The sequence below is a fragment of the Sorex fumeus genome, unplaced genomic scaffold (genome assembly GCF_029834395.1).
Source record: "Sorex fumeus unplaced genomic scaffold, SorFum_2.1 ptg000314l, whole genome shotgun sequence".
Taxonomy (NCBI): domain Eukaryota; kingdom Metazoa; phylum Chordata; class Mammalia; order Eulipotyphla; family Soricidae; genus Sorex; species Sorex fumeus.
Window position 1 is genome coordinate 138,494 of NW_026606371.1, and position 24,731 is coordinate 163,224.

A 24,731-nucleotide genomic window follows, 5' to 3' on the forward strand; every position below is an offset into this window, starting at 1 on the left:
GAAGACTTGACTTTTTGAGTTAAATATAAACTCAGGGGATCGGAAGTGCTCATAAAACCACTTCTTGGGGCGGGGGTAGGGAGAGGAAAATTCGCAATTCATTGATCAAGCCTAAAACACTTAAGGTAAATATCCAACACTCATGTAAAGACATATTCTAGAGCGAAATATTTAACGAGGATCCTTAAGTCCCCTTTTCCTGTTTTTTTTTCTTGTTTGTATGCAGCAGAAATCCGTGTTTTCTCCTGAATACAATGACTCTTTCATTGCCCTCACATCCTCTATGTGTGTTTATGTCCATGTGTGTGTGTCTGTGTGCATGTGTTTCAATTTTGGACCACAACTGTCAGTGCTCAGTGAATATTGCAGCTCTGGTATCAGGGTTCAGTCCTAGGGGGGCTCAGAGACAATATGGAATAGCAGACGTAGATCGAACCTGGGTTGTCTGCTTGCAAGGCAAGCACCCGACTTGCTCTAGTATTGATCTGACCCTTTCTAAGTCAATTATTTCCTCCACATCAGCAAAGCTTCCCCAACACCATCACCCATCCCGGAAACCAACTATTCTCTTCAAAATAAAAACCCCAAAACTTTAGCCCCAGTACTCACCACAACAGCTGACGTTCGCCAAGTGAGGGTGGGATTCCATGTGTGGGGTGCTTTGCAGCTAGTCCTTAGGAAGCAGAAATACTTGATCTGGGAAAAAAACACAAAATTTGGGGCTAGAGACAGCAAAACAGGTAGGGAACTTTCCTTGCATGCAGCCAACCTATATCAATCCCCGGCATCCCATTTGGCCCCCGAGTACCACCAGCAGGAATCCCTGAGTGCAGGGCCAAAAGTAAACCCTGAGCATCTCCATACATGGTACACAGCCCAACCAAAACAATAATAATGAAAAAGTTTCATTTGTAAACCCCACCTACCCGCAGGTCCCAAGCCAATGGTGGACCCGCTCCATCAAAGGACAGAGGACAACTTGGTCTCCTCTGTAGGGAGGCTGGGAACTACCCTTCGAAGTGAATCTGAAGGTCTACATAAGTGATGCCAGGGCCAAAGGCTCCCGGGTAGTGTGTAGTGACGTCTTTGCTGACAAGTTCTGGAGGGCTAAGCCCCACCCTCGACAGGTCCTGCAGTGCTTCAGAAACCAGCCTCTGACCCTTTCCGCCTCTGACCCTTTCCAGAGTTGGACGCGATCTTGGCCAAGGTAACTCACTCACACCTGTGACCCCAGCACCACCGCACAGCCCCCACTGCACCGCCCAAAGTCTCTGGGTCCCCCGATGGTCTTTGCTGCACCTCAGAAACGGCCTGGGTATGGGGAATGAGGAAAAAACTAGTGTGAAACCGACCGGAAAGATGGTGTGCCCCACTGCTCACAATGTGAATATATGGAGGTGCGAGGAGCTCCAGGGACGCAGCGCTTGTCATGTCACAAAATCAGCCTTCACAGCCCCTCTGTCATGCCGTCATGGAGGGGCTCCAATTCCTCCTCTAGGCACAAGACCAATGGCAACGGGCAACCACAACTAGAATAGAAAGGGTTTCTGAAGGGCCCATCTATGACATAACTTGTGCTTATGCCCGGAGACTTAAAGGGCCACGGTCTAGATGCGGAGAGACGCTTTTTGCCCACCCACGTGAATCCATGCTGCAAGGGGGATGGACTGATCAAGGACTAGAGAGGCAGCTGCTTGAGTGGTTGCTCAACAGTGGGGGGCTGGGGATAAAGAGAAGACCCCTGATCCTGTACTGGTCAGTCAAACATTGAACCGATGCCCTCACACAGTTCATCAGGCAAAGCACATGTGGGTAAATTCAAGGTAAATCAGGCAGGTTGGTTCAGAGCACCTGACCTTACGATTCCCAGCGAATTAATCAAGATGGGGCAAAAGCAGTGACTCCAAAGCCAGCCCTGGAAATGCAGAGTGGAAATGTCCTAGCAGAAGCTCAGAGAGCTGGACAGACACTGGAAAAGAGAAAAGTCTGGTTAGAACATCAGAGAGCACTGTCCAATAATACTGTCCAACCAGCCGACACACTACCTCTTGAAAACGCACGACCAGTGTAAACTTGCCTACTAGGAAAACCACAGAAGGCAGTTTCAGAAACACAATTCCAAAGCCAGAGTATGGAACAAGAGCAGGTGGATGCTTGCCTTGCATATGGTATATCTGGGTTCAATCCTCAGAATTCCAAATATACCCCTGAGCACCAAAGAAGTGAAAATCCATGAGTAAGCCCTCAGAAGTGCAGGTGTGCACCAACAACAAAGATATATAGAGTATTTGTGTGTTATACATAATATATAATATATCATATAAATTACACATATATAAAATTTACTTACATTTATGTACATTTACTTATATTTATTATTTTATTCTTACTTTGGACAAACTGGCAGGCTACCATATGTAACCTGCCCACACGGAAGAGTACGGCAAACTCCCCGTGGTGTACCCAATATGCCAAATACCAGTAACAATGATGGGTCTCATTCTCCTAACACTGAAAGAGCCTTGAATGTGGCACTTTTTAAAAAAATTATCTGGGCTAAGACGAAGGAGACGTTACTGGGGCTAGCTCGAGGCAATCGATGAACAACAGGATGGTTGTGATCATGATGTACACGGACATACATATAAAAATCTAGAGTATATTCCAACACTAAGCATGGAGATTAATGGGCAACAAAGCATTCCGGTCACCATGAAGCATTTTTTGGCCTTCAAAAGACCTGAATCCTATTCATCATTCTAGTGAAAACTAGATTAATTGGACTTGGCTAATTCCAATTATAATACTTATTTTTTCCTCTGATATTATTGAACTGATGGGTGGGATGCATGACTGTGACCAAACTTGCAAGTAATCACAGGTAAACAGAGCAGCCTGCTGGAATGTGGGGAGCTTGAGGAACTAACCTATATTCCCAACACTGTCAGACCTTTGATACAAGGGGTCCATTCCATCCTTTCAAATGTCTTTCTACGCACAATAAATTTCATTTAAACTGTTTCCAATAGGTGTCAAAGAGATAGGACAGCAGGTAGGATATTTGTTTTCCACAAGGTTTAACAGGGCCTCAGAGCACCACCAGGAGTAATCTCTTAGCATGTCTTAGTGTGACCCAAAATGATGAAAAAAAGTTTAAAAATTAAAATAACTCTTCATTTCACGCCAATAAAGAACCTTGCCAGTGCGATTTTGCTAAGATGAGTCAAAAAATTACTTATTCTTTATACTTCCACAACGCTAATCAGTACTGAAACAAGGGAGGCAGAGATGACACAGGAGGGAAGGAGCTGGTCACACACGACAGACCTGGATTCTATAAGGTACCCCATAAGGATCCTGAGGTATAGATATCTAAACTTCTTAGAGCTAGGAGTGGGCTCAGCAGGTTGTGGTTCCCCAGACAGAACATGATTCAGGGTGAATTAAAAAAGATGGTATGTCTGTTTCTGTGCCATAATCCCCCAAAGCCCAGGGCCTCTAAGCCAAGCCACAGGGGCTGGAGAGATAGTCCAGCAAGGACGGTTTTTGCCTTGTACGAGGTCTGGTCTGGGTTCAATCCCACCTTCTCCTATGGTCCCCAAGGTAGGAGTAATTCCTGAGGTGGTGAGAGTAACACCTAAGCATGTCTGGGTGTGACCGAAAAGAAAAAAAAAATGCTTGTTGCATATGTATTAGGACACCCACACACTGCCCAGGTAGACAGGTAGGATCCTCAGTCAAGTCCGAGTCAGAGCAAACAATGGGACAGTGGAGAGCCTTGACAGCCTTGAGCGAGCAGCATCTCTTTTGCCTTTTTATTTATACACATTCTTCCTGGCTTTCACCAGAAGATCCAAAAACTACAAGTTAACATACGCGTAAAATCCAAATATCTGGACACTCACATAGACTTTCCCTTACTGACTGACATCACATGAACTTGTCACACACTACCAGGATCATTTCCTTCCTGACAGTACATCTGAAGCACACCTAACACTCTGGTACAAACAAAACAGGCTTTAAGGGGGGCCTGTTTTGACACTGTAAAGTCTTATTAGGGAATCGAGTTATGTAGTATGAAAGTTATGATGTTTCCAAGGTTTATGACTTGGGATATAACTAAGGCTGCAACAGTGGGCAGGGGGCAGGTTGGAGGAGGGATCAGGGAGGAATCCGAGTGAAGAACAGGGGAGAATACAGGAGGAAGAATCAAGAGGAGGAGGCTGGAAGAGTGGGCGAGGGGAAAGAACCAAGGATAATGTTAGAAGGAGAATACAAGGGGAGAATAAGAGAGAATGGAGAAGAGTATCATGGAAAGTAGGGAAGAAAGAATCCAGGAGGAATCCAGGAGAATCAGGAGAGGAGTAAAAAGGAGAAAAGAGAGAGAAGAGTGGAAAATCAAAAGTGAATGGAGAGAGATTGGGATAAACTGTAACTGATACCAACCAGCCAGGCCCTTGTTTTCTCCTTTGTGAACCCATGGCCAGTGGCCATTCAGGGTGGAGAAAGCAGTGTGTGACCAGTGAACACAGGTGGCGAGAGGTTCCGTGGTATTCGTATTTATTTTTTGAATACATAATAAAGGTCCTCTACCCCCAAGAATTGGATTCTGGATTTCTTACTGGCCATGGCTAGCCTGCACCTTAAAAATAACATGCTGTTCCACTGAACTTCTTCATTGGAACAATACTATTGATTTCAGGGGGCTGGAGAGATAGCACAGCGGATAGGGCATTTGCCTTGCACGCGGCCAACCCGGGTTCGTTTCCCAGCATCCCATATGGTCCCCTGAGCACCAACAGGAGTAACTCCTGAGTGCAAAGCCAGGAGAAAACTCTGTGCATTGCCAGGCGTAAACCAAAAAGGAAAAAAAATAATAATATTGATATCAAATTTGCAAATCTTACCAGCTCACTCATACTCAGTAACTGTGTCCCTAAAACAAATTGTTGAAAGGTCAAACCTTGAAGCCCTGTTGTGAGTTCTGAAACCAAACACAATACGTCCAATTGAACATCCTTGAATGAGGCAGTGCAGGTGGAGGACAACTCTACAGTTGTCATACCCCAAAGCATCCCAAAACAAAAGGAAATCCCTTGGGGGGATCACTGTGAGAAGCTTGGAAATCCTACAAAAGATTTTTGGGTTTTGTTTTTTGAACAATCTCAGTGATGCTCAGGGACCAAGGAGGGTGAATGTCATGGACTGGCAAATGCAGAAAAATGTCAAACCAAGAAAGTAAAACACAGGATCATTCCAAGATGGAGAGTCCAGAGGAGTGAAGGGCAATGTGAGAGTTGCACAGACACCTAGATCCAGGAGCCCGAGGCCCCTACAGTCACCAGCGTGTTTCATATGTATTAGGACACCCACACACTATCCAGGTAGACAGGTAGGGTCCTCAGACATTCACCTGCTTCCACGCCTTTAATCACTGGCCTCAGGGCTCCTCCTTCAAGCCAGGAGATCACTGGAGGCTTCAACTCAGAATGCCTTGAACCCTACAGAGACGGAGCATGGATTGGTCAGAAGGAAAAGGTGCCAAGTAAGCCCCACGTGTCCCTCCAAAAACAGAGTAAATTAGTGGGAAGGCATGAACAGAATCTGCACTTCTGAAATGCCACATATTTGTGGTTATCGAAGAGCTAAGATCTAGCTTTTAGTTTAAGAGTGTAATATGGGGCCTCAGAAAATACCAGCGATAGTATAGTTCTGATCTTGCACACAGCCAAGAGGAGTTTGATCGTATCACAATTTGTACTTTTGTTTCTGTCTGGTTTGGGATCCTCACCTGGGGATGGTCAAGGCTTCCTCCTGAATTTGTACTCAGGATTCACCTCTGCTGGTGCTCAGGGACCACATAGAATGCCAAGAATAGAACCCATGTCCACTGTTTGCAAGACAATCACCGTACCCACTGAACTGGCACTCTAGTCCCAGCACCACCTGGTATGTTATCAGCACACTTGAAGTGATGCCTGAGTGCAGTAAACCCAAAAGCATCACAAATCCAAAAATGGACAAAGTTGGCCAATGTCTGCAATTTGTTTATAAAAGTAAACAGAAAAGGATCCAGGCAGACAGCACAGCATGTGGGGCACTGGCCTTGCTCACACCCAACAGAGGTTTGATTCCAACATTCCATCGGTCTCTCAGCAGTCAGCTGTGATCCCTCACTACACAGACCAGAGGAAAACCCTGAGACTTGATGAACCAAGAACCATTGATCCCGTGCACTCAAACAGAACGGTGTCTGATGAAGTGAGACCCTAAGAAATAAATGAACAGTGGTAGGAGAGACATCACAGCGTTAGGACACAGACGGTGCACACACATACAGGTTCGATCCCCAGCAGCACACATGGTCCCAGACTACAGCATGAGTAACTTAATACACAACCAGGAATAATCTGAGAACCGGCAGGTGAAGCCCCAAAGCGAAATCAATGCCAAAGAAAGAATTTGAACTTGACGGACAAATGCAACAGTAGGAGGGGTAAGGCGGCAACCTTTTAAGCTGGCAAATGGGTCCAATACTCAGCACACCATAGGCCTCAGGCAATCCCAGGAGTGATCCTTCAGCACAATTAGTGCATTGCCGTTGTGCCCCCAAATAAAACCAAAATCAAAACCAAAACAAATACACAAAAGTAATATGTACCATAAGAATTAAACTGAGAAGCGAACTCAGGAATGACACAAACTAATTAGCGGGACCTGAACGACAGTACAGCACAAAGGGAGCTTGCCATGCCTGGGGCCATCCTGGGTAGACCCCTAACGCTCCAGAGACTCCTGCAATCCCACAGAGAGTGATTCCTATGCACAAAACTGAGAGTAATCCCCAAACATCAAAGGTGAGCACCAAAAACAAAACCAGGGAAGGAACTAGAGGAACAGCTACTGCACAACTGTCCGACATCCTGGCCCATCACAGTCCCCGCTACTCTTGGATACACAGCCATAGCCTGGGACAGGGAGCCCACGTGGTTCTCTCCAGACACGGTCGGCCCCACACTGCTCTCACCAACGGTTGACAGGTCCTCGTAGGTCTACAGAATCATGTGCCTGTAGTCCTTCCATTGAGAGGCACATCCACTCCTGTGGGGTGAAGCTCACGGTCACATCGGGGAAGGTCACCGAGTCCTGAGCCAACACACAGGGCGGCAAGAGTCAGGGTCTATTTCTACTCTGTTCCCTGGGCTGCAAGGCTAGAACACAGAGCCCTTGAGGGGCTCAGATTCTGTTCCCTTGGAACAGTCTCCATGTACACTCCTGGTTGACAGAACCCAACATCTCTCTAAGACAGCTGCATCTGATAAAATCTGAGTATGCTCTACTACAAGGTTTCTAAAGGTGGCGGTCTTGCTCCTGACCGAGGGCTCCTACAAGCACTGCAGATTAACAACTGCATGGAACCAGTGGGAACCAAATGAGTGACTCTGCTTTCAGCCCAATACACTAAACATACACCCCCTGCACCTCACAGCCCATGTTCGAAAGAGAAGGGGACACGCAATGTCTAGTCACCGACTATGCATGCAGATATGTGCCTGTAGGACTCTCGTCATGGTTCAGGGCCATCCCAATTGGCTTTCGAAGTGGAAAAAGTGTCTAGAGACCAAGAGCTCTGCTGCCTTAGGGCACCCACACCCTGCCCATGGCCTGAGACAGGTAGGGTCATTAGACACTCCCCTGCATGCATGTCTTTGCTCACGGGTCTCAGGGCTCCTCCTTTCAGCTAGGAGATCACAGTAGGCTTTAACTCAGAATGCCCTGAACCCTAGAGAGATGGGGCATGGATTGGTCAGAAGGAAAAGGTGACAAGAAAACCTCGTGTGTCTATATAAAAGGTAAAGGCCCTCCCGTTGTTCATCGATTTGCTCGAGCAGGCCCAGTAACGTCTCCATTGGAGACGTTGTTGTTACTGTGTCTGGCATACTGAATACGTCACGGGGAGCTTGCCAGGCTCTGCCGTGCTGGTGAGATACTCTCGGTAGCTTGCCGGTCTTTCCGAGAGGGATGGAGAAATAGTGGCCATGTGGGCCACTTCTAAGGCAAATGCCCTACCGCACAGAGTAAATTAGAGGGAAGGCATAAACAGAATCTGTACTTCTGAAAAGCCACAGATCTGTGGTTATACAAGAGCTAAGATCTAGCTTTTGGTTTAAGAGTGTAATATGGGTCCCAAGAAAATACAAGAGACAGTATAGCCTCGATCATGCACACAGCCTAGAGGAGTTTGATGGCATCACATTTTGTACTTTTGTTTTTGTCTGTTTTGGGATCCTCATTTGGGATGCTCACAGGCTTACTCCTGACTCTCTACTCAGGAATCACCTCTGCTGGTGCTCAGGGACCACACAGGATGCCAGGAATAGAACCCATGTCCACTGCTTCCAAGACAATCACCCTACCCACTCTACTGGCACACTAGACCCAGCAGCACATGGTATATCATCAGCACACTTGAAGTGATACCTGACTGCAGTAAATGCAAAAATGAACAAAAATGGCCAAAGCCCACAATTGTTTTTAAAAGTAAACAAAAAAGGATCCAGACAGACAGCATAGCATGTGGGGCACTGGGCTTGCTCACAACCAATAAAGGTTTGACTCTGACATTCCATAGGGTCCCTCAAGCCGTCAGCTGTGATCCCTCACAGTCCACAGGCAATCTCTGAGACTTGATAAACCAAGAACCATTGAAAGTGATCCCGTGGACTAAAACAGAGCAGTGCCGGATGGGGTGAGACCCGAAGAAATAAATCAACTCTGGTGGGAGAGACATTACAGCAAAAGGACACTGACTCTGCACACACATCCGGGTTTGATCCCCAGTAGCACACATGGTCCCAGAATATAGCATGAATAACTGAATACACAGCCAGGGATAATCTGAGTATTTGCAAGGGTTATTTCCAAAGCCAAATCTATGTAAAACAAAGAATTTGAACTTGAGGCCAGATGCAGCAGTCGGAGGAATAAAGCATCCCAATCACTGCTCCTATGAGCACTGCAGAGTAACAACTGTGAACGGAGCCACTGGAACCCAAATGGGTGACCCTACTTTCAGCCTAAAACACTATACGTACACCCCCTGCACCCCATAGCCCACGTTCTAGGGAGAAAGGGTCAATCAATGTCCAGACATCTACATATGCACATATACGCCTGCAGGACTCTCATCACAGTTCAGGGCCATTCCAAGTGGCTCTCGAAGCGGCAAAAGTGTCTTGAGCCCAACAGCTGTGCCCGACCCAGAGATCCATTTCTCTGGCTCTCCTAGACCAGCACATGCCCAGAACTGCAAACAGAGCAGCGAGTAAAAGCAGAATGTGTTCCAGAGCAGCGACTCTCTCCTGAGCGTGAAGGACAAAATAAGGAGTAATAAGCATGTCCTTGGACTTGAGTCACTGTAGCTGCCAGGGAGCAAATGACTCCAGCAGACCCCAGGGGCCCCGTGATACACACCAGGTAGGAATCCAGAGAACAGAGTCAAGAGGAAGTCCTATGCATCTCCCCTGTGAGACAAAAGTAACTCTAAAAAGAAATAAAGGAGCAGGATTGTGTAACAGGACAGCAGGTTGCAGACAGCGAGTAGGGCTGGTGATCCTCGCCAACCCATAGGGTTCCCTAAGCACTGCCAGTTACAATGCCGGAGTGCAGAGCCGAGAGTATAATCCCCAGAATCACAGAAAACAAAATACCCAGATACAAACCCAGGACTCCCAGCAACCCACGTGGTCCCTGAGATCTGTCAGGAGTGATCCTTGAGCACTGAGGTACAAGTACTCTTTGAGCTGGGTGTGATCCAAAAGCCAAATACAACAAAACTGACACAAACATCACCTCCAACAGCAGCGACTGGCACTCCCACCAGGAGGCACATCACAGGATCCTTCCTGAAATAACTCAGACATATTTGTCCCAGGAAGCCTGAGCACTCCTGTCACTGCAGCACCTCATATTGTTACTCCCCTCCTACCTGGGGTTGGTGTGACAGATGGCATGTCACCATCTTCTGCCGCCTCTGTTTCTTCCGAGGACCAGAAACCTGGAGAAGTCAGAGCTGAGAACATTGGAGAGCAGCACAACTCCCCATCTCTGACCAGCCACACCCTTGGGCACTGGCTCATGGAACCACCTTGGGAACAATGCCAGATGCTTCTGTTTCCCCAGGAGAAGAAAATGAGTGCTGACGTTCCCAACAGAAGGTCTGGGCTTGGCTATGAGAGAGAAAACTCAGCGCTGCCTTGGCCTGGGGTCTCCCCCATGGGTCCCATAGAAGGTGCTCACAGGCCCAGCCAGGAGCTGACTCCAAGGCCAGCTCACACGCATCAGCGCCACCTGCAGGCCGGCAGGAGGACTGCCCCCCGCAACCATAGCGCAGAATGTGGCTCTATAACTGGGGCCGACCCTCTCCTCTATAAAGAAAACCAAACTTTGAACACACATACACACACACACATGCACAGAACCTTTTCTCAGTGTGCTTACCTTGATAGACAGGGGTCTAGACAGAGCTCTGCAACTTGATATGAAAGCAGAAATTGCTGTACGGACAGACTGTAAACTGCTACGATGCTTGTCTTGCTGACACCAATCACTTCTCTACATTCCGGTCGCCGCCACAGCACTCCAGGAATAATACCTAAATCTAGAGCCAGATTAAACACTCGGGGTATCTCCAGGGATTTAGAGCCCCCATTCTCCACACCAAAAACTATCCGCAAAAGAAAACTAACATGAACAAACTCCAGCAGGATGCAGTCCTCAAGCACTGGCAGGTGTGGCCCCAAATCCCATCTCACCTGCTCCCCTAGTAGTGAATAGACCCCGGGAGAGTAGCTCAAAGGGTTGAGCACGTGCTTTAAGGTGGGGGACATGGACTCTCAGAGACACATAGACAGAGGGGCAGAGTCCCTGACCATCTCCAAGTTTGTAGCAAAAAGAAGCCAGAAAATAAAAGACAGACTTCCTCCTGCTCTAGGACTGCACCAGCCTCCAGAGTGAGGCATGTACGACTTAGTGTACCTGGTCCCTGGAAACCCCCTTTCCGAATGAAGTTCATTCCAACAGCAGGGCACACACCTGGTCTGGGAGAGAGGGTCAGTGGGTAGAGCGAGGCTGAAAACTTGACAGGTGAACCAAAAAATCTTTTTCTGTGGAAAACAATTACATAGGATTAGCAGAGATAGTACAGTCGATAGGGTGTGTTTCTTTCCAGCAGCTAAGCCAGATTCAATTCTCCACAGCAGTTAGGGCCCCCCTGAGCACTGCCAATCACGATACTGAGCTCAGATCCTCGACTAAGTCCTGAGCTCTGAATGCTTTGAACCAAAATCTACAATTCAAAAATAACAAATCAAAATTTTTCTGTGCAAAGAGGCTGCAGACATAGTACAGCTGCAGAGGTGCTCGTCTTACTGGAGAAAAACGATATTTCTCTACTGCCATCCCATATGGTTCCTTGAGCACCACTTGGAGCAACCCGAGTATAGTCAGGTCTGCCCCCCAAAAACCTACTAAAAGTTAATTAAAACAAACCGATAAAGGCAAGGGAGCCATGGTGATCATTTATCCTTCGTGAGAGCGCTCAGGGCATGCACTGAAAGAGCAGAGGTGACTTCCTGCTAACACTGCACACTCCATTGCAGGACCCCTGTGGCCCCAAACAGCCCTTAGGCACCACCTCCTCTGTCACCAGGCTCTGCATTCTCTCACAGCTTCCTGTGGGACCCCAGAACCGACTGGAGTTGGGGGGATGTGAAAGTCAAAAGCTCTACCGCATACTATTGGACCCAAGCGAGTGAGGAATCGCCCCCCACCCCCACCCCACCGGGCAGGAGGCACGTACATGGAGGGGACACTTGCCTTGTATGCTGCTGACCAGGATCGAGCCAGCATCCCCGTGGGTCCCCCAGCACCGCCAGGAGAGATCCCTGAGGGCAGAGCCAGGAGTCAGCCCTGAACGAAAATTGTTTCGAAAACAAGAACGAAACAAACGCCTCCCACGGCTTACCTGGGGGAGGAGGCTGCGTGGGAGGCCAGGGACCCCTGCAAGACTAGCCCCCAGGCGTCTTCCTCAACCACTTTTCTTCAGCGCCTCCCGGACCGCCCCTTCACAGCTGCCCAGGGAGACGCCTCCAGCACAGCCCCCTGTTCCATAAAATGCAGAATAAACGGGACAAACCTCTGGGCGGGGGCTGGGCGTCCAGGGGAGGGGCCACCGCCCGCTCGGCACAGAGCGACCCCCGCTCACAAGGCGGAGACCGCGGAGGCTCAGGGTGCCCAGAGCGAGCCTGCGGAGGAGGAGGCTCTGAGGAGCGGCTCTCTCAGGCAGCTGAGGAGGAACTGGGCGGGACCCCCTAGTCCGCCTGGTCGCCCCTTCCCGCCCCTCCCCGACTGCTCACGCTCCGACGACTCCGGTGCCTGGCGGGAGATTCCGCCGCCCCAAAGACCCCAGGGAAAGGCGGGGCTCCGTGACGTCACCGACACTTCCGGTCAGAGTCTTAAAGGGCCAGGCTCCAAATACTCCTGACTCGTCCTTTCTTTTTTTTTTATGTTAAATGTTCAGTTTATATTGACCATTTGATGCATTAAAGGAAAAATCTGAATAGAAAAGCATGGAATAGTTAATATATTAATCATTAATTTAGCACTCTGAAAATTCTTTCACTATCAAACCTGTTACCAAGAAACCATTATATCTTCCGACAGATCATTTGAGCTTCTCTGTAAATGAGAGCATGGGTTTAAATTTCATAAATGCATTGTACAAAAGAGTTATATATCAACTTAATACTGTAAAATAAAGATAAAGGATATCAAGCTAACAATTTGTTTATTTTATTTTTTAATCACTGAGTTGCCTAAACATAGCTTTCATTGAAAAATATCATTACTGCTCTTCTCAGTTCGTAAAATTAAGAATTTATATAGTGTCTCATAACAAGTCTCAAAATGGAGACGTTACTGGGCCCACTGGAGCAAATTGATGAACAATTGCAGGACAGTGTTACAGTGTTACAATAGTATCTCATAGACACAGGCACACACATTAATGGCATTATGTCATTGTCCAAGATACAGAATAATTTAGCATGCTTCAAACCAAAGCAAGTTACCCACACTGCTGAAGTGTTTGCTATGTTTTATGGAAAAGCCTCTCCATTGACCAGAAAGAGTAGAATTCTTTTTGCTGTCATTGAATGGAATATGTCACTCGTAATAACCAGGAGACAGAAGGCAAAGGAAAGGAAAGGGAGAGGAAAAGAGGCTGGGGGTGGGGAGAGAGAGAGAGAGAGAGATAGAGAGAGAGAGAGAGACTGAAGGAGAAGTCAGAAAAAGGGAAAGGGAAAGAAAGATTGATTCCTAATGAATGTATAAGTGTGCTCTGTAATTTATTTTTTCCTCCAGAAATATTTTCCCTTTGAGAAACATACTTCCAGTTGAATGTTACTGATAGTACCTTTATAAACATGATTTTACTAATAAGACTTCTGTGTTTTATTTCGCCTATTTTCTTCATTTGATAAACTCCCTTTCATCCCCAAAGAATCATCTTTTTATTGACGCCTACCTTTTCTAGTCTTTTCGGTCACATGAGGGCTCCTTTTCTTTATTGTTGAGGCTCTTTGCATCTCTCTCATCTCTTTGCATCTCCCCCACTTAAATAAATGGTACTAAGACAATATCAACATCTATATCAATCTATGTATACATATATATATATATGTATATATACACATATAATCAGTTCCAGATAGAGGAAGAAATTAAAAATGAAACATATAAACATACAATTTTTTTAAAAAATGAGAAGCATTAACATTTTACATATACATAGTCATCACTTCATAAAATGAATTGGGAGTGGCTCTTTTTTTATATTCAATGAATAATTCATGTAAGATTGGAATCATCTGTTTTTGAACATTTGGTAAAACTCACCTGAAAATCCTCTAGAGCCTATTATTATTTTTTGTATGAAAAATGTATGGGCACTAATTCAACTTTATATAGGATCATTTGGATATCCTCTTTCTCTTTTAAAAAATTACAATAAATGCATTCTCTAAAAATTTTCATGTTTTACGTAAATTTTCAAAAATATTTACATTTGTGCATTATATCCCTTAGTAGATTTTAATCTCTGTTGACCATTGACCATTTCAATATGTCTCATTTATATTCTTGTTTTATTTGTACCTTTGGGGGAACCGGTGGAGCTTTCTTTTTTCAAATTTTTTTTTAGTAGTTGGAAGAAATAGCTAAGAGGACGAAGAACCTCCGGCTCCGGGCACATCTCTTTGATTCCACTGTTCTTCCTGCATTAACATATGCCTCAGAGACCTGGGCCCTACGCAAACAAGATGAGAACGCCATTCAGGTCTCCCAAAGAATAATAGAAAGAATAGAAAGAGCTATGCTTGGAATATCACGTTCCACTCAAATGAGAGAACGAATCCGGAGTTCTGACATCCGTCGACGATCAAGGATCAGGGACGCTGTCTCATTTGCCAAGGTGTCGAAAATCAGATGGGCTGGTCACGTAATGAGATTTAAAGACGACCGTTGGACTAGAGCTGTTACTGATTGGATTCCACGGGATGTCAAGAGACCGCGTGGCCGCCCACCTACCAGATGGTCAGACTTCTTCCTGAAGATCATGAACGATCGGTTTGAGGCCCTTCATGTTCCCAGAGCGAACAGATGCCATTGGGCTACACTAGCACGCAACAGGGACAAATGGAGACGTTACTGGCGCCCGCTCGAGCAAATCGACGACTAACGGGAAGTTAAGTGATTAAGTGATTTTTTAGTAGTCGGAAATGTATTACTCATGTTAAACAATTTTTTTATTTGGTTTATCCCAATTATTTATTTGTTTTCTATATCATTAATTTATGCTTTTGCATTTATTATCACCTTTTGAAAAATTTTACTTTAGTTTATTTTACTTCTTTTCCTGATTACTTTCTTTAATTACATAAATTACTTGCTGAATTTTCAGACATTAGAAAAACAAATGTATGTACTCAAAATTATAGATTTCCCTCAAGCAGCTTATAAACTTTATCTTACCAATGTTGAAATTCAGTATTTTAAAAACTAACTTTCAGAGTCAGAGAGGTGTTTTAGGAAGTTAGGCCTTGCATGTGTTTCTAGTTTTCCCCCGGCATCAGATAGGCCCAATAACCTTCTTCCCAAATCCTAGCACACTAGAAGTGATTTCTGAGCATAAAGCCAGGAATAAGATCTGAGCATAGCTGGGTGTGGCCCAAACCACAATTCCTGGTAAAAGTGAATAAATAGAAACTAAGTACTCTCAAATTTCCATTTTAGTTTCTTTTACTCATGAGTAAATAGAAATTTATTTTTTACTTTCAGGAATTTGTGTTATCTCTATAACAATTATGTTCTATGTTTAATCAGGCTATATGATACCAGCTTTTATTTTAATTTGTTGGTACTAATATTAGTTCTGGCCAGTCATTGTAAGTATTCTCTGTGAGCTTGAGAGAATGTGCATTCTACACTGTTGGCGGACAGTGTATTGTATGTACAACTGAACTTATTTTACGAATCAAGGATATGTCTCAGTGATAAAGCATGTGTAAGGACTCAGATTTGATTCCTGGCGCTTCTAAAAATAAAATAAATAAACGAACAAGTTTATTGCTTTTTAAAATATTTTGTATCACAACTCATTTCGTTTGGGGGGTGAGTGTGGGCTTTCCAGTAGCAACCAGAAAAACTGCTAGACAAATTCTAAAAGAGCTGTAACACTTTTAACTAATTTCTTGATTTACCTATTAGTGATGATAGAATTGCCCACAAAGATGATGGTGTTAAGTTCTTCACATAAAAAAAGTGTCTGTCTGTGGCAGAGGCAGACTTGGGGTGGGGTTGGAAAGAGGAAAATTGAGGACATTGGTGTTGAGAAGTGTACACGGGTCAAAGGACAGGTGTTTGAGCATTGTAATACTGAAACTCAATCATGGACAACTTTGTTTTTCTCACGGTGATTTAATAAAAGAATTTTAAATACTTGAAATATTTTGAAACTACTTTATTAGGTGCATTTAAGTTGGAATTGTTAAATCTTTCTGGTAAGTCTGAATTTTAAATAATATATAGCAATCATACTAATTTCATTTTGTATTTATTATCTTCACAGGGCAAAGCCTGGCAAGCCACCAGTGAGGTATTCAATATGCAAAAAACAGTAACAACAAGTCTCACAATGGAGCTGTTACTGGTGACTGCTCGAACTATTTGTTGAACAGCGGAGGACAGTGCTACAGAGCTATTTATTATCTTAAATTCTGTTTTGTGTTGTATTAATAAACTTTCATTGACGTTCTTGTGGGCTGGAGCGATACCACAGTGTGTAGGGCGTTTGCCTTGCACACAGCCAACATGGACCCGAGTTGGATTCCTCCGCCCCTCTCAGAGAGCCCGGCAAACTACCGAGAGTATCTCTCCCACATGGTAAAGCCTGGTAAGCTACCCGTGACGTATTCAATATGCCAAACACAGTGACAAGTCTCACAGTGTTACTGGGCCCTCTTGAGCAAATCGATGAACAACGGGAGGACAGTGACAGTGACAGTGACCGTTCTTGTGGATATTACTATATATCTTTAGATTTATTGCTAACATTTCCCCCTTATTGTTTTATGTGTTTTTGTACTTAAAAAACACATGCAGCTTAAATTTGTATGTTTTTATCTGCTCTGACAATTTCACATTAAATTCAAGACATATCTATCATGATTCCTCATATATTTGAATTTATTTTGCCACCCAATTTTGCTATTTGTTTTTTCTTACTCTAATTTCTTTGTTTGGTTTTGGGGCCACACCTAGCAATGTTCAGGGGTTACTCCTGGCTTTTCACTTAGGAAGTACTCCTGGTGATACTTGGGGGACCACACGGGATGCCTGGGATTGAACTCTGGTTGGCTGTGTGCAAGGCAAGCACCTTACCCACTGTACTATCTCTCAGGTCCTCTCTAATTTTAAAATAAATTCTGGCATCTTCCCCACTCCTATTCTTTTAGACAGAGATTTTCCTCCCTCATATACATTTTTTCTCCATTGATTTAGAGACTATAAGACATTTTTAAACTTTTAGTCATTACCTAAAAGTTTCCTAGAGCTTAAATACCTTACGAATTATAATTCGGATCAGTAGTTTGGTATTTGTCCCAAATAAATATAAAATTTAGGATTTTTTAATTTTCAGTCAATTCCATCCCCCATCAATACACTAATGTTGACTCAAATATTGTTTATCATTGATTTTTGCTTCTTTAATCTCTTAGAAATTATTATAGCTTTTTATATGTATTGTTAACCTATTAAATGTTCGCACAATCTCTTCTTTTTTAAAAATTTTATTAAAACACCATGAATTACAAGGTTGTTTTTTTCTTTTTGGGTCATGCCTGGCGATGCTCTCAGGTTACTCCTAGCTCTGCACTCAGGAATCACTCCTGGCCGTGTTCAGGGGACCATATGGGATACTAGGAATTGAACCTCAGTTGGAGAGTGCAAGGCAAATGCCCTACCCACTGTGCTATCGCTCCAGCCCCTACAAAGTTATTCTTAGTTGAGTCTTAGACATACAATTTTGCAGCATGCATCCAACCACCAGTGTCAATCTCTCTCCACATATCCTCTTTGCTATCCAGACTTTCTTTTTTTTTTTTTTTGGTAGAGAAAGTTCAATTTTTGTTTCCGTTTCTGGTCTTGGATTTCTAGCAGGACATCTGCTTGGTTGCTAGCAGGACATTGGGGGCTCACCACGTACCAGATAGATTGAGAGGGAGGGGCTGAACACATAGCCTATGGAGGCAAAATGTTTACATTTTCACTAAGGGAATAAAATTCACAAGGATTTCCATGTAAACACCCACCAGTACAGTACTCCAACCCTGACCCCCAACCAAGACCACCAAAAAATAACGCTCAGAAATTACTGCGCGTTAATATTCAGATATCATGTTTTGTGTTTATTTATTTTTGGGGGGACATATTCTGTAATGTTCTAGACTTTTGCCTGACTGCTCAGGGGAACAGGGCTCGGGGAACCCTCTGGGGTTCTAACCATGGATCCTGGGGCAGCTACTCCCAGTTCGACTAATTTTTTTTATTTTATATTTTTTATTTTTTATGTTAAGTATTTTTATTTTTTAAATTTATTTATTTATTTATTTTGAATACCCATCTCTCCACCAGTGACCGGTTCCCACCACCGTGGATCCCAGTATGCCTCCCACCCCCCACCCCCCACCCCAGACTGATATTTTTTAATTGCACAAAACTTCCAATTGCTGGAGTAGCTCCAACTGTTCATGTATTCTGTTACAACAGTTGAGCATGAAACTAAGTCAATCAAAAGCCCAGAATGGGCCTTGGGGTAACCCAGAATGATGCTCAGGAATTGAGGAATGGAAAGCATTCTATGTGTAGTCAATATTCCTGTCTATGTGTTTGTATATCTTCATATCCAGTGGTGTTCTCAAGCTACTCTTAGCTCTGTGCTCATCAACTCTTCAAACAGTGCTCAAGTCGACAATGCACTGAATTCAACTGGGATCTAAAATAGATCAGCCACATGAATTGAAAGTCCCTTCTTCGCTCTGTAGCTGAGTGGTCATTGATTAGTTTAGTAGTGGATGAATTATGCAGCAAAAATTAAATTCTTTCAAAATTTGAACCAGTGCTCAAGAAGAATTATAGAGTGGGTGTGCAGGAGAAAGTCACTTTTTCAGTTGTGTTGACCTATTGTTCAGCTATGAGTTTTAGTTTATTAGAGGAAAATATGAATAAAATGTATAGTAAAATGGAGGGCTGGAGCAATAGCACAGTGGGTAGGGCATTTGCCTTGCACGCAGCCCACCCGGGTGTGATTCCTCCATCCCTCTCAGAGAGACTAGCAAGCTACCAAGAGTATCCCACCCACATGGCAGAGCCTGGCAAGCTCCCTGGGGCGCATTCGATATGCCAAACACAGCAACAACAAGTCTCACAATGGAGACGTTACTGGTGCCTGCTGGAGCAAATCAATGAACAGTGGGACAATGGGACGACAGTGCTAAAGTAGTACAGTGTTTAATAGTAAAACACAAAACTTAGTTATTTTAGAAGTTTACTTTTTAGTTTGAAGAGTTGATATCTGTATTTATAGACTTAATTTCTTGCAATCCCTCACAAGGGCACCTGCCAATCATGGAGTGAAATAGGAACAATGGCTTAGGGTGCACAAGAATGGTGTGGTTTATGATCAATACTTGATTGCTTTGTATAATCAGTTTTATTATTTTCTATGTCAAGGCTTGCTTCACTTTATGTCGACGTAAATTTACTGGGTGTTGAAAGATAGCCCCATGACAAGTGGGCCCTAGCAAAGCAAGTCCCAGCCCATATCCCCCCTGCAGCTGCGGCAGGTTGACAACACCAGGTACCCCCATCTCCTCCTTGCCCCTGGAATTCGCCAGGTAAGGCCACAAGGCTGGAAAAGGCCTAATGAGGCATCTCCTTGCCATGGAATCCGCCTAATAAGGCCACAAGTTCAGAGAAGGCCTAATGAGGTATTTTCTTGCCCTGGAATTCACCTAATAGGGCCATAAAACCCGAAAAGGCGTAATTGACTGCCCGGTGGGATGGCCTGGTGACAGGTACAGAAGAGAGTGGCTGGTGCTGATGGCTTGTTGCAAAATGACTGGCTGCCTGCGTGCAGTATCTAATGTGATAATTCAAATGTATTGGGTGATTTGTGCGTGGGCATTTCTGAAATGCGCGGGAAGATGGCCTATAAAAAGCCCCCTTTGAAGAGGCTCGGGGCTCTCTGTCACTGATGGTTTGCGGTCATGCTGTGAGCCCAAGCATGCTCAAATAAACCTCTTGCTTTTGCATGGACTTGGTCTCTCAGAGTTCTCCTTGACAGGTGAGGCTGTCATGATCTCGGACCCTAACAGGTGTCAGGATATGGGACATATGAGTTAACTAATTTTGTGGGTGCTTATGAAAATGACACGTGTGTAGGATGTGTTTTTTCCTCGCCTGTGCTTGTGGTGGGAGGCTGATGCTCTTGCCTAGCAGGACTGCCCTCCAGATGCTGTGAATACACTCCTCCAAAATTTATTTGTTGACGTCTCCTTGTCTCCTTGGTTCATGACCTCAAAAACTTTGAGGCTCATGTGATATTTGATGTGGACTGAAGCACAACAGTACCTGTGGACAGCTGCAGAGATTTTTTGGCAAGTAAAACAGATTATATTTGGAGGGGCTTTTGAAGGTGTTGAGGGGAAGTGAGTGAGGAAGAGAAGAAAATCAGAGAGAGGGAGTAACGCGTTCAAGAAAGAACACAGGCCTCTCCGCCCTTGGGGAGAACCCCTACACACATCCCAGTATTAGACATGGAAGTATGAAAGTACACATCTCAAGAGGGCGACACATGTGCTGGGGCACTCCACGTGCTTGTGCCCCTGGGCATAAGGAGCACATAAGACCGGGCAGCATATAAGTCGCTACAGAGATTTTTTTCAAAGAACCACTTTGTATATGCTTTGTTCAAACCTTTACTCAGTTGCCCAGGGTGTCTGAAGAACTGATGTCCCCAAATCTCTCAGATTTGGGTATTAGGAGTCCTTTGTTCCTCCCAGGAAGTCACTAACGATCTTCTCTCTGGGCCTTTAAATCACTGTTCGGGACTTTGTGGAAGAATGGACGCAGTGCTAGTGACCCGAGCAGGCCTGCACACGACATGCCGAGATGGACCACAAGGGTCATGTGAAAGATCTCAGAACAAGCACATCATTTTCAGGATCAGTGAGTTTTTTATTGTTTTTGTTTTCTTCTTTGTATCAATTTGGGAAGGGGCACACGAAGAAGTGCTCTGCGATGATTCGTAGTGGGGCGCCAGGAACCACATGGGTGATGGGGATGGAACCCAGATTTCCACTTCATACAAAGCAAGTGCCCTTCCACTGCACTATCACTAGGGCCCACAAACCAGTTCTCTGACACCATTAAGACTTGTGCTAACTTTCTAGAGAAGGCACACTCACAGTATTCCACTATTATGAAAAATACTAGAATTTTTTAAGTTTTCATTTGACTCATTTCAGTGTCTAGGGAGATTAAGTTCCTGCATTCCCAGCATCAGGCTCTGGACTTCCTCCTAAGTTGTCGAGAGACCATAGATGTGGTGGTTGGGATGGAGCCTGGACCTCCACCGTTGAAGTCATATGCTTGCTCCACTGAGCTATCCCAACAGCCTAAAAATATGTCTATTCTATTATGAATCTTGCCAGCTACCTCATATTGATGACCTCATTCTCAATGAAACTGCAGCAATGCCAAATCCTGAAGCTGTGGTTTGAGTTCTGAAATTGATCACAGCAAGCCAGATAATAATTAATCCTATAGACCCTGGATGAATAGGCCAGCAGGCGGATCTCTGTGGTTCTCTCAGTAAAAACAGGCCCACAGAAAAGAGAAGATCCTCTGGGAGGAACACCGTGAGGAGCCTGACAGCCCTCATAGTAATTTGTGGGCTTTTGTATTTGTCTAGAACCAGTGATATCTGGGGGAGCATGGAGTGCTGGGGATCAAACCATGATCAGTCATGGGTAAGAACAACACCATCCCCTCTGTACTGTTGCTCCACCAAAACCAGCTTTGTCAATGGCTCAATAATTCACGTTTAAGGATTAAGGCTGAAGAAAATCTCTTAGTGAGTCAGAGTGAGAACAGCAGGTAGGCACACAGGGTGACAGGGAGAGATCGCTGAGCACCACCCAAAGGAACCCCTGATGACCATCAGGAAAAAACCCTCTGCAACACCAGGCCCCACAACAAAATAAAAGTACTTTTTCCAGTTTGCTCAAAAACCAAGCTAATGATCCGAGGCAAAGACAAGTGTAGGGACAGAGATTGGGGGGGGGGAGGTGGTTCTGCTGCTCCTGAAAAGGGCACCCCGACGTTGCGGGCTGTGCAGCCAGGCTGGTAAGTGACAGAGGGAGATGGGACATGGAGGGTTCCGAGTCTCATGGGCACATGACAGATGAAGAAGAATGGAGCAAAGTGAAGAAACAAAGCAAGTTTTCAAGATGCACAGTTTCGGAGAAGGAAGGTCAGCGTAAGCCCGACACACTCACCTGGATCCAGGAGCCCAAGGCAGCCGGGGTCGGCAGCACAATTCACACAAGTTCAGGGCACCACACACTGCGCAGTATCCATGCCAGGGAGGGACCGGAGACACTCACCTGTGTTGGGATCGGAGATCACCCCTGAGGATTCAGACAAAGAGTCCGGCGGGAATGCAAACCACACATCGAGATTTTATTATCCAGCTAGCTGGGCCCTCCCGTTGGTCGTCGATTTGCTCGAGCGGGCCCAGTAACGTCTCCATTGGAGACTTTGTTGTTACTGTGTCTGGCATATCGAATACTCTCGGTAGCTTGCCGGGCTCTCCGAGAGGGGCGGAGGAATCGAACTCGGGGCTGAAGCATCCTAACACATAGGTCAGAGCTCAACCCTGAGTGCTTATAGTCAAGGGTTTATATAGCCATCCTGGGCTCTCAGGCCCCAGAAGCAAGCTCAAAGAAAAGAAAAAAAAACTTCCAAAAGTAGATATAACTTCAAGCATTCCAAATACAAACATGGGAGAAAAAAAAATCAATGTCATACTTCAAGAAAACATATTGTCAGTCAGATCCAGGATACATGAGACTTGTATATCAAGAAAATATTCCCATAATAAAAAAAATAAATCTTGGGGCTGGAGCGATGGCACAGTGGGTAGGGCGTTTACTTTGCACTCAGCCAACATGGCCGACACAGGTTCGATTCCCAGCATCCCATATGGTCTTCCAAGCACCGCCAGGAGCAATTACTGAGTGTATGAGCCAGGAGTAACCTCTGAGCATCGCCAGGTGTGACCCAAAATGTAAAAAGACTATCAATGTCATACTTCAAGAAAACATATTTTCAGTCAGATCCAGAATACATGAGACTTAAATATCAAGGAAATATTCTCATACATCAAGACAGCAAGAATTCCTATAGGTTAAGGCATGTTATCAGTCAGACATAGGACACAAGATACAGGTGTGTTGACTCCTAACTCTCCAGTCCTGTGTCTGTGTAAACATCAGGGGCTATTTCACGCCAATTTGCTCCGTTAAGTCATATCCTCAGGGCCAGAGTTGCTTCCCACCAAATTGTACTTTCATCCAATTAACTCGTTTATGTCATATACCCTTCATGGCCGATCGACCAGGGTGAGAAATGTTTGGCTAGGTGCTCTTTACAACCAGGGTGACAAATGAGAAATGGTGGGCAAGCTGCTTCTCACAATTCATTGTACCTACGAGGACTGTCCTCCCATTGTTCATTGATTTGCTCAAGCAGGCCGAGTAATGTCTCAATCGTGAGACTTGTTACTGTGTTTGGCATATCAAATACATCACGGGTAGCTTGCCAGGCATTGCCGTGTGGGCGAGATACACTCGGCAGCTTGTGGGGCTCTCTGAGAGGGGCTGAGGAATCAAACTTAGATCGGCCTTGTGGGTCTCATGCAAGCCAAATGGCCCCCTCTGTGTTATGGCTCCAGTCCCTCTTTGATACATTTTACGGGTTCAAGCCACAAGCAAGGCACTGGACTAATACCCATTGGATTATCGTTTTTTATTTTTCTCTTTATTGTGAGGATTTTCCTTTACTGAATCACCATGAGCTATTTACAAAGCTTTCATGGCTAAGTTTCAGTCATTCAATGATTGAACATCCAGCCCTCCACCAGTGTATTTTTCCACCACCGAAGTCCCCAGTATCCCTCTTGCACCCCCACCCAACCCCACATGCTGCCTGTATGGAAGGCACTTTCTTTTTCATTCTTTCTCTACTTTGGGGCATTATGGTTTTCAATACAAATACGAAGAGGTTATCATGTTTGGTTCTTTGTCTACTTTCAGCACACATCTCCCAACTCTTGGGCAGTGCTCAGTGCTCAGTGCTCAGGGATACCATCCCTAGCAATCCCTCCAACCATCATTGATCTAGTCACTGGACTCTTTCTTAAGCTCCTTATTTCTCACTTTTCTAGAAATAAATAACAGTTTGAATTCAAACAAGTTAAAGGCTTTGTTTACCAAATCAGTTGGGGGTGTGCAAAGCAGGAAAAAGTCAGTTCATTTGTACTTGAGAATTGTAACATAAAGAATGACTAGGAGTGTTCATTATTAAGAGATTAAAGTGTTAGATCTGCAGTATTTACAATAGGGTTCCCCAACCACCACTTGGAATAATTCTTGAGTGAGTAGACCAGAATAACCCCTCAGCCTCAAAGGGGTGGGATCCAGAAATGGAAAAAAATGGCCAAAGGGCAAGCTGTGAGGATCTCAGAGATGATGGAGGCATTGTTCATCCCAAAGGCTGCCGGAGATTGAATGAATCATTCAAGGTAAATTGAAATTCCGATTTTAGGGACTGGAGGGCATTTGCCTTGCACAGGATGACTGGGATACGATCCCAGCTTCCCCTCCCAAGTCCACCCGGAGTGATCCTGCCTTCAGAGCCACTGGGCATTTCTGGCTGTACCCTTACCCTCAACTCCCCAAAAAACAAGTCTGTTTTGTGAATTGAACAGAAAGGTCGATGTCAGGGTGAGCAGGTTTATGAATGACAGATGTGTCAATTCAATCTCT

At 44.9% G+C, this 24,731-nt stretch overlaps 1 non-coding gene across 1 annotated transcript; it reads right to left on the reverse strand.

Annotated features, from left to right (window-relative positions):
• Positions 1-15,738: 15,738 nt before the first annotated feature.
• LOC130018880 (U7 small nuclear RNA) lies at positions 15,739-15,800 on the reverse strand. Its single transcript, XR_008791658.1, has one exon. It is a non-coding gene; the product is annotated as a U7 small nuclear RNA (small nuclear RNA).
• Positions 15,801-24,731: the final 8,931 nt, after the last annotated feature.